Below are 14,456 nucleotides of genomic sequence, written 5' to 3'. Positions count from 1 at the left end.
TCAGCCACTGAGATGATCAGCTAAGGGCATCAGTAAGGATTTCTGTCTCACTGCTGCTAGACCAGACAAATTCACCTTGATACATAGCAAACAAAATTTCCTTTCCTTTCCTTTACACACACAGACATTAATACATGTATAGCCTCCTACCTCATGTTTCTCATCCCTTTAGTCTTGATTGTCACACCAGCAGGCTATATAGAATGATGGAATGAAGTCTCCATTCCCATATGATTACATTGGCCCAGTGACATCCCACCCCGTGAAAAACAGACAAGAACCAGAGCAGCCCTCATAATCTGGAGTTTGTGGCTGAGGAACACCACTGTGCATTGGGACTGCCAGCAAATATTTTAATCCTCTGTCTGTAAAGAACCTGTACATCACTGTTTTGCCTGAATTGTCTCACTATCCATCTTAAGGACTGAGAGGACTGCAGTTGTTGAACTCAGCACTCCAAACTGTGTGTAACTGTTACTGTCATTCAGAGATATGAATATGCTAGATCTGCTCATTCACCTGGCCTCTTTTACCACCAGAGTTTGCCCAGCACTTTCCACACAAATAGCTTTTACTTAGAAATCATGATATAGTTACATAAGAGCACTGATAGGACACTTTTGCATGTCTAATAGAGGAGGCCAGCACAGCTGATCTGCAGAGCCTGGGGCCTAATTCTTCAACATGAATGAAGCTGAGATGGAAATATCTTCCCACACTTCAGCTCATGCAGAAGTCAGAATGCAGAAAACCTCTGCTGTGACTGATAGCACAAGTAGACCGTAGACAATCCCAAGCTGCAGGAAATGCATGCTACAAGATTAGGTAAGCATGTCAAAAGAGTCAAACACTGAGGCAATCTGTATGGTTTCTATCAGTGTCAGAGTTTCTGTTTTCCTCATTGGAAAATAAATGCTTTTGTATTTTCTTCAATGGAAGATTTTAAAACAAGAGTGAAGCAGGTGTGCACGTGTCAGGAATAATCCCCATGTTCTCCTTGCTGCCAGTGTCCTTGGAAGCTGAGATTGGATTGAGATTTTCCTCCCTTAATTATGTCAATTTTAACTTGCTGGCTGCTCATAAGAAGCTGCTTGCCTGGAACAGCTGCTGGGGCTGTGTAAAATTAACCTAAGCCATGTCCAGGGTCTAGCAGATGGGTGCTGCTCTGCACAAGATGACACATTTGGTGCTGACATCCCATCCTATCTTGAAGCTGAATGCAGAAGGCTGAAAGCTGGATATGCCCTGGAGATCAGCATGTCCTGCCTTCCTCTGGCTTTATCTTCTTAGGCCTTGCAGAGATGGATTTGCAGGGGGATGTAATTCAGGAGGAATGTAATTCTCCTCATCTCTAAGTACTGCAGTATGTTTTGTGTCAGATGGGGAAGTGCCCATGGCAGGGACTGCTTTCTCCCTCAAAGTGTCATCATGACTCTCTTACAACTAACTCTGAGTGGTGAAATACCTTTGGGAAACCCTAACTCCCTCCTTTCCGCCCTGAAGGACATGACAAAGTTTCTTGAACTAAGGCAAACCTGCCCTGGCTGGCTTCCTGCAGCTACAACACAAGGTGATTCCTAGGGGGTAAGGGTGGTTTACCCTGGCATCAGTGTCTTGTGTGCTGCTGGCCCAGAGTGGCTACCACTGGGCTTTTGCCTAGAAATTTTTATCTCATGGCAAGTCAGGTTAGTGTTTTGCCCTGATTTTACCTGTTCTCTGAATTATATTATTCAGCCTCCAGTGCTCCCAATAGAATCCTTGGCTGCAGTTTTCCCAAGACTAGTTCTGTCCTGTCACTCTAAATGTTCATGTTTCAAATTCAGCTTGTGTTTCATGGGGAAAATCAGCAACATCATGGTGAGTCAAGGAGAAGTATGAAGTCAGTTGACATGACTAGAAAAGGGAGAAACCTGCACATTGAGATTCTATTCTACAAAATGCCTTTGAATCAATTCAGAGCACTCTTTCATCAAGGACTAAATCCCCAAGGACTGAGGACCACTTTAGTCACATTAGGACCACTTTAATCCTAAAGGAGGACAGCCATTTGGGGCTTAGTGCATGCTGATTTTCCACGGACAGATAAATTGGCTTAACTTGTTAAAGTGTGTCTCTTTGCTTACAAACCCAGATCTCCTTTGTTTTGCACTTGTGCCATGTCCTACAGGAAAGGAGTGCTGTGTCACGCCCGCTGCCCCACGTGTGCACAATCCTCTTTCCTTCTCTAAGTCACTGACTCATCCCTTCCGGCAACTCCTGACTCTCTTTGCAGAGTTTTGTATGCTGCAAGCTATATAAAGAAACAAATTTTATTCAACTGTGTTAGCAAGTAGCCTGGAGGAGTTTTTATTTTGGGAGGGGTGAGGGGGGCTCTGTACAGAAACCAATTTTCCTAAATCTCCAAACTTTCTGATAGACTTGACTCACATTCCTGAGTTGTCAGGACTACTTTGTGGTTGTGTCTTACTTCTTCATTCACTGTGTTCTTTATTCAGAGCTGATATTTTTTCCAAAATTATTCAAATGATGCTACAATTACCATATTTCACATAAAAATAACAAGTCCATCTATTCTCTCACTGTAATTAGAGATAACATAATGCATTTGAAAATAAATAGCCCAGGCATGAGGTGGTTTTATGGAACAATGCAGAACAAGTGGGTGAACAGGAATGTGGAAATAAAGCCAGGATTTGAGTGGTAAAAATTGGCTCATCTCCCTTAGCTTTCCAGAGCTACAATAGCTTGAACTCTTGCATTTGGCAATGAGTGGTAAAATTATAAAACTATGTAGTATCAGGAGAAACATGTCCTTTTAAGCTTTCTTTCAGTGAATTTCTGCTGGCAGCAGCACAGCTTCAGAACAAATGATCTAAAGTTAGATTTCTGTAGTTGCACTCTTGGCTATAACTCATGGAATTACAGCAGAGATGCTGTATAGAATGGGGGGGTGTCTCTGTTATAGTTGGAATGACTGATAATATAAGATTACTCCATATTGTAGTGAACTGAATGACTAGGAAATACAACAGCACAGACCAACATTTTATGATTTGTAATTTTATGTCACTGAACAATGGAGAGTAAGGAACATTGAAAAATTTCTTTGATTTTCCCCTCTTCTTGCTAGCATAGCGGCTTCTTTTCTGCTGGAGGGCTGTTTTTGAACAAAAGACATAAAAAGGCTATATACCTTTAATAAAAATCAGGATACAGGTTTCAAATCCAAGGTGCTGCTGGATATTGTATTCCCACCCTGCCAGTCATCCCTAACTTCATATCACGAGTCTCCTACACCACAGCTTCTGTTTATAGTTCCTTACAGGCAGATTTCTGGTTTGTGTAGATTGGTTGGTCTCCCTTGGCATCTTTCAGAAGATCATAGCCAGTGCTCAAAAAAGAATGAAGCACCTAAAATCTGCTTCAGCCATCATTTTGTTAGCATTAGGAGGAGAAAATTAGATCTTTGTGGCCCAGCTTTCTGGTGCAGAATCTATGGATAGAAAAGTGCATTGAAATAAGACCTTATCGACTTGTTTGTTGCTGCTTAAGGAAGTCAGGTTCATTAAATCCAGTTATTCATATCAATCTTTACTTGAGAATTTTGTCTGTTCTATTTTTTCTGTAAGTCAAAATATGACAGCTTAGAAACATCTGATCATAGCTGTGCTATATTTATTAGTTAGGAGTCTTGATAAGATGTGGCCTTATGACTCTCCAAATATATTCTTTCACTCTTTTCAAATAGCACATAAATATCATGAATTTGCAAAATATGGAGCATCAAAGGGAAGACTTACATCATACTCTGTCCTCCCTTATTTCTCAGGCTAATATAAAATGTCATATGCTTGTGTTATTGAACAGGAAACAAGTTGTTGCTTTTCTTAAAATTTAAGTTATGGTAAGAGGCTAAACTCCTACACACTTCCATGGGAAATATCATATATATGAATAAACATCACTGCATTTTCCTCCTCCCTGATGCTAGCTGTAGGGTTTCTGATCTCTCCCAGCAATGAGATTGTGTTTGCTGTCCCATGCCTGGTAGAATGGCTGAGGTTGTGACCTGTATGTGGCTTTCACAGTTGTTGGCTGAGTTTCACACTTACACTGCTCCTATCCTGAAATTAGCAAATGTATTTACGCAGAGCTCTAGTGAGCTGTTACATTGTTTTGTGTGGCTATCTCAAGTTCCCTACAATGACTGATCCAACACTCCTCTGTATTACCACCCATCATGCTGGAGTATTGGAGGACCTAAATTTGCTTAGAATTGTTAATACTGATAACAGTTGAGATATCTGTGACCTTTTAGATGACATCTGCAGCTCTGGGAAGGCTGGGTAGGGAGAAGTCAGAATTGAGAACTTGCTCGGTGCCTCCCTTGCCAGACGATAGCTGCCAGGGCCTGCCATCATCATGTGCAGACAGAAGGACATGAGTAATGCTTTGGATGTCACCCACACCTCCCCTGCTGCAAAGCAGTGCTCCTGCTGCTGCTGCAGAGCCACAATCGCCCCCTGGAATCCAGGTGGCAGCAGGAATGCAGTCCCACTCCTATTTTATACCACTGGGCATAAATGACACTTTGACCTTGGCTAGGAAGAAATACAGAGCTGATTCTGAGTTTTCTTCCCTAGATTTTTGGTAGTTCTTCCCTTACTTGGAGCAGCACACACCTCCTATCCTTCACCAGGTTCTCACTTCTGTAGGTTCCATTGAATAAGGATGCTAAGTGTGCACATCCTTTGTGGGTTGTTTTTCTTAGAGAGAGAAAGAAAGAAAGAGCAAGTTGATTTGTATTTTTCACTGACACATCTTAAGAAAATAAAGTGTATGTCAAAGAGGGATGGCTGAGCAGCCATCTCTGAGATGTGAAGGTCTGACAGATGACTGGATGGGAGCAGGACAGAGGGAGCAGCAGGGGGAACTCAGATGAGATTTCTCTCTGATAGCAGCTGGTTAACCAGTGACTGAGGTCTTCATGTGCTCTTCATACCATGTGTTCATTTGTGTTCATTTGTGCTCAGCAGAAAACCCAAAGGCTGTAAATAAGGGACAAAAGTAGATCTTTGGATGCTGCATGAATGGGACAAGGGACTGTAAGAGGAGTTTGAGGTGAGGAGAATTTACAAGAGACAGAGACTGGGGACATGGTAATGGCAGTACTGCATGAAACATGGTGAGGGATGGATTACTAATACATGTTAGGGCTCAGGACACACAACACATTTTTGTAGCTTGGTAGACTTAGTTTGCTTTCCTGCTAGTGGAATAAGTTATTTCCCTCTTTAGTCCCAATCACTATAGCTTTGTCATTGTATCAGCTCCCCCATCAACAATGACTAGGAAGGCAGACACAAACTTCCACAGCAGCTTGAAAGTTTTGTGTGACAAAAAAGAGTGTTTCCCAGCCAGGGAACATCTCCTGAATAACCACAGTTAGCAGATGGAAGAGCCACAGCTCTGAAGTGTGTGTGTGTGCTTGTGTCAGCACTGGTTCTCTCTTTTGGTGCAGCAATCTCTACAAATTAGAGGCAGAAGTCACTACAGAGCCAGCTTATGAAAGCAGAGCTTACCCAAAGTGTAGTGTTCAGCACCTTTTCCCACTCTTGGATTTCTGATGTGTTTAGTGTGGGTGTTCTGCAAACATGGATAGGACTTATCAAGCTGTGACCTTGAAAGAGCTGCTGCTGTGCAAGAAACCAGATTCTGCTGTACAATGCTTGTGGAAAAGGCACTAGCAGTCTACAATAGAGTAATCTGCCACTTTCTTGGTGACTGGAGTTTTTTCACCTGGCAGCATGCCTAGTTCAGAGTTAGTACCAAATAGAGACTGTGTCTTGATCTGTTACCTACTTCCAAGAATACCACTTGCAGTAGATCTTACCACTGTTCCCTTAGTCAAGGTATGGTATCACCCTTTTGCAGTTCACTATTATGTTCTCATGTGACTTGTGTTTTATGGAAGTCCTAAGGCAAAACACAACAGCAATAATATTTTTGTAAGCCTCCAAGGAAGTAGTGGGATACAAAAAAGTGAAAAGACTTAGGGTAATTACCGCCAGATTTCCAGGATCTGTGTTACTCCTCACGTATGTGATTTGATGTAAAGCATTGTGGAATTTTGCGGGACCTGTTAAAAAAAGTGTTGTGCCTTGTGAGGAAACCAATGGCCACTGGAAAGCCTGGTGTCAGAGAGTAAACCAGAGGCTTTGCATGGTATTTTTTTCACCAGGCTGAAAGATGCTGCAACAGTATTCTTTGTAGACAGACAATGGGTCCAGTCTGCCAAAAAAAAAGGTCAAAAAGAGATCACAAGTTTGCTCTTCAAAAAATAAGACAGACAACATTTTTTATTTTCCTAATCTAGGCCTGTGAAAATTTAGCAGTAAAAGTGAAATGGAAATTGCATGCCAAACTGATGACACCATCTTTTTCCTTCCAAGAGTTCTATCACAGACAGAGTTCTCACTACTTTTTCTTGCTGCCCTTATTAGTAAGTTTCAGAAACTCTCTAAGAAGATAATTGTTTGCAGCTTTTATGATTGCATCACTGGAATGCTGTCAGAAGAAAATGCCTGCCCTGAGCAAGGTATTGAGCTGCCAAAGAAGGTGGCTCTTTGTAATCAAGGAACTAGAGATCTCTGACTTTTCTCAGCTCTGCTTACAAGACTTGGTTGAAAACAATGAAAAAAACTGCTACATCCACATGGACAGCTTAACATGCCCTTAAAGCAAGTATCTGACCTTCAGAAAGGGTTGTCAAGACTTTGTGTGGAGACAGAGGAGAGAAGAGAAGCAGATTGCTAATACAAGGCTAGTTCTTATTATCTAGATGGGCTTTAAACACAGGGAGACAGAGGATGTCATTGCAAATCTCCAGTGCTTCACTTCACGCCACAAAAAGGACTTGGGCTTAGTCACTCAAGAATATTCACTGTTAGATGTGGGCAATTCCTTTGAAAAATAAATATTGCTATGACTCAGCCATACACCAGTCAATTTTATTGCATTGTAAATCAATCATATTCCTGATAATTTAATTTTTCTTGCACACATTTTAACAGTTTACAGACTTCTTAATATTGATGAGTTTCCATATTAAATTTTTCAAATTGCATCCAGAAAAGGCCTTTCCCATACACATACTTAAAATACCAGCTTTTTTTTTAAAATCAGACCAGTGTCTACTTTTCATGCTGCATTACTTTGGTTCAGGTGCCTCCTTTCAAGGTTAAAAGTGTCAGTGTTCCTTTCCCACTGAGAGGTGTGCTTTGGAGTGCTTTTGTACCAGCTGAGAAATCTTTGGAGGAAAACAGTAATTATATGACAATGTTCTTTTTTTGTCTTTTGTATTACAATAGCAAAGAAATGCACAAAAGTCACAAGATCTGACATCATCACTAGCCCTGGAAATTCAGACTGCTTTAAATAAGGCAATGTCATGGATGAGACAGAGCAAATGACAACCCACCATTGATCCAGGAACTGAGCATTACTTAAAAACCAACAAGACTATAACTTTTACCCTTTTTAGTTATTTCATCTACTCAGTCCTACTGTCGGTGTTATGACCTCTAAGTCTCCACTTCCCAGCAGGATCATCACTATTCAACCAGCAAGGCCATCCCCTGGCATTCACCTACACACAGCACCCAGGTCTCCAGGATCTTCCTCCACATTCAGGAGCATCCCTCCAGCTCAGACCTCCACCTTTCTTTTTGCAGACCACCTTCTTTTTGTTGAGACCACTTCTTATTGAGAACCTGTCATTTTATCACCAGCTCTTCTTTACAGAATTCAAGGACCCCATTTTCTCTGGTCTCAGTAGTCTGAAGCACAATGAATATGATCAACCTTGTGACTGGTGGCTCTGTCTTATGTCTCTTCATTAATTGTATTAATTGATTCAGGATGTACCACTTCTGTTTACTCCAGGTGTCACCAAAATTTGCTATTAGCCTGGACCAGTTGCAGTTTGTAACTGGCTTCTAGGCTGAACTTGATGGTGGAGAAGTTCAGCTTTAGACATTCTCCCCCATACACATACACCCAAATATCTCTCCCCTATAGCTTTCACAATTTAAGTCTTTTTTATATCGTGCAGACAGGACAGAGACTTTCTACCTTCCTCACCCAGTGTTAGCCTGGACCAGGATTAAATTCTTGGGGCAAATGCTTGAGGACAAACAGACACTGAAGAGTATTCTGGCTGGGGAAACACTGCTGAATCCTGCCTGGGTTCTGCTGGAAGAGACTAGTTGGGAATAATTTGTACATTTCTATCATCTCTGGCAGTCTGTAAAGGTCACCCTCAGGTTGCCAAACCAGATTCAGCAGCACAATCCTGCAAAGTTAGTCAGCATAATCCTGCAAATTTAGTCATGAGGGAGGTGTTAGGATGAGTTAGACTAGACAATCCCAGAGTTAATAAAAACACTGGTAAAAATTGACATCAGCACATAAAAAGAGTAGGCAACTCAGTAGGCAACTCTGCATTACAAGGCTTTTCAAACTAGCATAAACTCAGTGCAATAAGTCCTCGAGTGCATCCTCATGAGACCATGGCTGTATTGCCTCCAGATTCAACCCAGCTCACATGGAGCCTCTGGGGACAGACATCTCCACACTGAGCAGAGTTACCATGCCACCTAGTTAGTTCTCTCCCAGCTGACTAGGAGGAGACTGTCATTATTTTGGGTTTTATAAACTCAAGCCCACTTGGCTATATTTCATACAAGCTATAAAGGACAAGAATTAATCTGGTGGCTAAAATGATATTATTTTACTGCAAATCTCCTCCGCATTTGCAGTACTTTCAAGGCAGATTTTATTAGAGACACTTCTGCCTTTTTCTTCTTCTGCATTTCCAGGAGCTAATTTCCATTTGCAAAGTTATTTCAGCTGGATCAGATAGCTAAGCTTCACTTCCTTTAAAATGGCTGAAAATTATTTAAGTCTGTTCATTGTGAAAAGAGTCCCCAGAGTATTGGGCATTCACCACAGAAAACTATTTTTAGACTGTTTTCTTAAGGAAGCGGTGCCTGTTCAGCCAAGTTGTTTGTTCACCCATCTATCAATTTAGCTCTAATAACTATGAACATCAGACTGATTTCAGGCAGATTTGGCAAATTTGCAACATTCCTGCAAATTGTATTAAAACCCTGTAGTTAGGTAGGAAAAGCCTATTATTTCCTTCATGATGCAGGAAAAGGAGGCACTCAGGCACTGATCTTTTGGGTGAGAGCAGGCTGACCTGTTCATCTTGTTACTGATTGACCAGGTGCTGAGCTTGAATTCAGCTGCAGCACATCTGGCCTCTTCCCTGCCTGGTAATTAGAAGACCTGGAGTGAGGTGAGAGTGAGGTGAAGCTATTGTAGGAGAGCTGCGGGACATGTAGGTGAACTTTGCAAGATGAAGGGAAATCCATGGCTGTTGAATTGAGCTTCGTGAGAAGCATGTAAAGAAACAAATCTATAAGACAGCAAACTTCTTTCATTCTGCTGCCCATTTCATACTGTCTTCTCTTTCCCTCTGAAGTTTCTTACTCTGATTTTTTTTCTTCCATTTACGTTCAGCAATCTCACCTGAGTGATTCAGATCTTTTCAGCTGCCAGTTTGAAGATGTCTGTCATTGCCATTGAGCCTACATTTGATGAATAAAAAGACAGTCAGTCACCTTTCTGGGCACCTCCTCCCTGAGCTGCTCAGGCTGACAGAAGCTCGAGCAGCACATCCATTCTTTGCCAAACATTTTGTGTCACTTGCCTTCCTTTTATTTTTTGGGCAGTGGATACTGAATATACAACTCACATTGACACTGGGGACCTTTTATGGTGGCAGTTATGATTTGTCATGCTGGTTATGTGTGGATAATTTTCTTTCAGGTGGGAGATTTCAAGAATTGAAAGCATAGAGATTTTTAGCAAAAAGGGCTTTTCAAATTCATCGTCAAATATAGAAGTGATAGGATGGCCACCTGAGGAAGTGAGAGGGGGAAGAAAGGAAAAATAGCAGAAGAATTGTTTGGGTGTGCACTTTACGCATTTGTGAGTCTGGTGAAGGAACAAAAGAGAAAAGAGGGTGATGAAATGAGGGAGTGGAAATGCAAAATCTACCCAAAAAAGCAATGTGGGATGTCTTTGAAAAATGCCTTTAAGTTTCAAGGGCTCTGATGCAGCCTGTTGTTAACTGGCAAAGTGAAGACCAAAGGAAGGCTGCATGGTATCATATTGTTTTGTCTATTACTTTTCATTTTCTTCTTAAAAATGTTAATGCTTCACTCACTTCTTGACAATTGCTGAGCACTCAGCAGATGTCTTCAATGAACTGACAGCATGCATTTGCATCCTGAGCACCACAAATTGATTTGACAGCTAAACTGGACAATTTAAACAAAAAAATGGTTACAATCAAGACTACAGTTTATCTTCTTGTCAAAAGACACCCTGGAAAACACTGGTTCATTTGATGCAATTCCATTCAGCCTCCAAGAAATACTTTGCTCAGAAGAAAAATAGAAGAAAATTTAGTCTAACCCTCCAATTTTATTGTTCCTGCTCCTTCAGTGAGTAAGCTTGTAGTGGGAACCCTAACCTCCTGTCTAAAGCATTTTCTGAGAATCAAGCATTTCCTGACAGGAATCAAGTTTGTTTTTTTTTTTTTTTTTGTGAGGGAATACCACTAATTAAACACACTGGATTGGCAGAGGCATTAAAGCACTGCATTTTCTTAGGAATAGCTTAATCACTGCCAAGGTCAGGAATTCATTATTTTCCTTTTTATTCTGCAAGGAAATGAAACAATTCAATCTGCCACCCTCTGGCACAGCTTATGCTGTGGTAGCCCTGTGGCATTCCTCCATGACATGGGGACTTCCCTTACAGGAAGGAAGGGGAACTGGCTCTCATGCATCTTTTCCAAGTGTTCCAGTTACTACTTCACTTTTCTGAACCTGGCCCTTGACATTTTTTGGGTCTTTTCTTGCTGAAACTCTTTGGCTAGTCAGTTCATATTTGCAAACAGTCTCGAGATGACAGCAACTGCACACTGGCAGTTCTACTGGTGCTTTTTTAGTGGTCTTCTTGCCACTTGTGCTCAGGGCTGTCCTTGGAGGTTGCAGTTCAACCAGAGCCCACTGCACACAAGTATGCTAAAACTTACATTCCTTCCAACAAGCCTTATCTTGAGCTTGTTTTCTTGGTGTCCTGATTTTGGCTGAGTCAGGGTTAATTTTCTTCCTAGTAGCTGGTGCAAGGCTGTGTTTTGGATTAAGGGTGAGCATGATGTTGACAACACACTGGTGTTTAGTTGTTGCTAAGTAGTGCTTTCTCCAAACCAAGGACTTTGCAGTTTTCCATGCTTTGCCAGTGGGGAGGCACAAACAAGCTGTGAGGGAGCAGCACAGCCAGGGCAGCTGATCCAAAGTGACCAAAGGGATATTCCACACCTCAGAACATCATGTTCAGTACATAAACGGGGGGGAGTTGGCTGGGAGGTGCAATCTCTGGTCAGGGATGGGTTGGGCATCATTCAGTGGATGGTGAGTGACTGTAGTAGTGTGCCTCACTGGGATTTTTTCCCTTGAGTTTTATTTCTCCCTCTCTCTTTGTTACCTCTCTTTTCATTACTATTATTATTAGTAGTATTAGTATTATACTTGACTTTATTTCAATTATGAAACTGTTACTATTTCAAACCACAAGTTTTACCCCTTCTCAATTCTCCTGCCTGTCCCACTGGGGTTGAGGAGAGTGAGAGGCAGTGTGGTACTTAGATTTCTTGCTAGGGTTAAACCATGACAGTTGGTATTTCATTTACAATTATATTGCTTCCAAACGTTTACAGTAGCTTTATTAGATCCATCTGGCATTCTTCATGATCCTCCCAAACTGTGCCAAACCCAAATAATCTGTATCAGAAACAAATTTTACTACCAGGCCATTCATCCTGTCAGACTCTGAACACTGCACAGAACAGTGGCTCCAGACAGGGTCCTTGGGGCCTCCTGCTATTAACCTTTCTCCACTTTAAGAGGCAGTAATTTACTCTAGCTCTTTATAGTCTCTCAGATAGTTTTTAACTCATGATGTGACTTTACCTTTCCTGTCTGATTCTCAAGATCCTTTACAGCTTCCTGGAAAAAGACCTTATTGACAGTGTTTCAAGGCTCTCAATTAATTTCATCCCTTCATCCTTCACTAGCCAGTATTTTAATACTGAAATAATGTTTACATCTTAGAAAATAAATGCTCTTCCTGACATTTGTAAGTGACTTGATTTTGGCTTATCCAAACCGGTGCATGGGAGGTATATTTGCTAGTTTTTCTCCCCCTATTGTTATGACTGTTTGCTTCCAGTCTATAATAGTCCCCCCCAGCTGCCACAGAAATAGACCTTAAATTCTTTACCTCAACACTGATTAAAAGTCTATAGCCTGTGTGATTCCTAAAATCAACACGAGATCCATTTTAGAGAGTGAATATTGTGTTTTTTCATTTTCTCCTTGCAAAGTAAATGTTTGCCACAACACATTGTCTTAGCTTTTTGAGGTCAGTTTAACAGCCCATTTAATTCAAAGGGCATTTTTCATTTTGTGGGATGGATTTTTTGAATTCAGAGGCTTCTTATTTTAGTTCTTTCTAGACATTCTTATGTCACCTGCTCCCAGTTATGTAATATGATTTAATTCACCTTTTCCAAGATGTCTCCAGGAGTCTTTTGCCTATATTGCTTGTAAAAACAAAGAAACCCCTGAATTCCCCGCAGGCAGTTATTTCCTGCCATTTGATTTTACTAATCACTGTGATAATCATGAAGTCTTTAGGCTGGTTAAGGCTTTTAAAATCAGCCATTAACCCAGCACTGCCAGTTTCACCTCTAAACCATGTCCCAAAGTGCCATATCTACATTTTTTTTGAAATACCTCCAGGAGTGGTGATTCCACCACACCCCTGGGCAGCCTGTTCCAATGCCTCACAACCCTTCTGGTGAAGAAATTTTTTCTAATGTCCTATCTAAACCTCCCCTGGTGCGCCTTGAGGATGTTTCCTCTTATTCTATAGTTAGTTACTTGGGAGAAGGGGCTGACCCCTACCTGGCTACACCCTCCTTTCAGGCAGCTGTAGGGAGTGATAAGGTTCCCTGGAGCCTCCTTTTCTCCAGACTAAACTCCCCCAGCTCCCTCAGACACTCCTCATAGGATTTTGCTCCAGCCCCTTCCCCAGCTCAGCTGCCCTTCTCTGGACACTCTCCAGCACCTCAACGTCTCTCTTGTAGAAAGGAGTCCAAAACTGAGCACAGGGTTTGAGGTGTGATCTCAGCAGTGCTGGGTACAGGGGGGAAATAAAATCACTGCCCTGGTCCTGCTGGCCACACCATTGCTGATCCAGGCCAGGATGCCACTGGTCCTGGCCACATGGGCACACACTGGCTCTTGTTCAGCTGCTGTCAAGGTACACTTGACACTCCCAGGTCTTTTTCCCCTGGGCATTTTCTGGTCACTCTGCCCCCAGCCTGCAGCCCTGTCTGGGGCTGCTGTGACCCAAGTGCAGGACTCAGCACTTCACCCTGTTATGTCACAGCCTTGGCCTTGGCCCATTGATCCAGCTTGTTCTGGTCCCACTGCAGAGCCTTCCTAGCCTCCTGCAGGTCAAAACTCCTGCCCAGCTTGGTGTTGTCTGCAAACTGACTGAGAGGGCAGCCCATGTCCTCACCCAGGTCATGGATAAACATATTGAACAGGACTGGCCCCAACACTGAGCCCTGGGGGATGATGAGTGTGCATAAACAGGTCTGTGTCTCTGCCAAATGTTTTCCTTCTTCAGTTATGAATGGAGCACTTGGTGTTTTTGAAGATTATAGTATACACTTCACCCTCAGCTCCTTCAAATGTAAACAGACCAATCACCTCAACGTAAATATTCAGCAAATATTACTGAAATATTATTTCAGTAATATTTGCTGAACTTTTCAACAGCTGGTGAATCTCTATCTATTTGTATTCAAAAATAAATTTTAGAGGTGGCTGACTTAAAAACCGTATACAGATATCTGTTTCCAACACCTCTTCTGGAGGCAGAAAAGTGGAAAGGCAGCTGCACATCTCTGTCATGATTGAGACTGAACTTGTGCTAAGTGACTGAGCAGCAACTGAGCTGACTGAGATGACTGAGGAACTGGCTATACCTGGGCTGCAGCTGAGTAAACTTCCCTTCATACCTTTTGCTCATGACCTCTCTATTTGTATTTGCCCAAGGTGGACTGTGTGGGAGGTTTGCTTTTCCTCTATTTTACTTTGTCAGCCAGTGTGTCAAAGTGTGGCACTAGTGCCATAAATGTTCTTTTTCTTCTCTTTCTCAGCAATCACCTTTGAGTTCAATTCTCATTGCTTTGTCATTGTCAAAACTTTCTTAACCACAGAGACCCATTCTCAGCAGTAAACCCTTAG

This window comes from Melospiza melodia, chromosome 1 (genome assembly GCF_035770615.1).
Source record: "Melospiza melodia melodia isolate bMelMel2 chromosome 1, bMelMel2.pri, whole genome shotgun sequence".
In the NCBI taxonomy this organism is placed as follows: Eukaryota; Metazoa; Chordata; class Aves; order Passeriformes; family Passerellidae; genus Melospiza; species Melospiza melodia.
The sequence above is the reverse complement of the archived record's forward strand: the minus strand, read 5'-3'. Positions refer to the sequence as shown.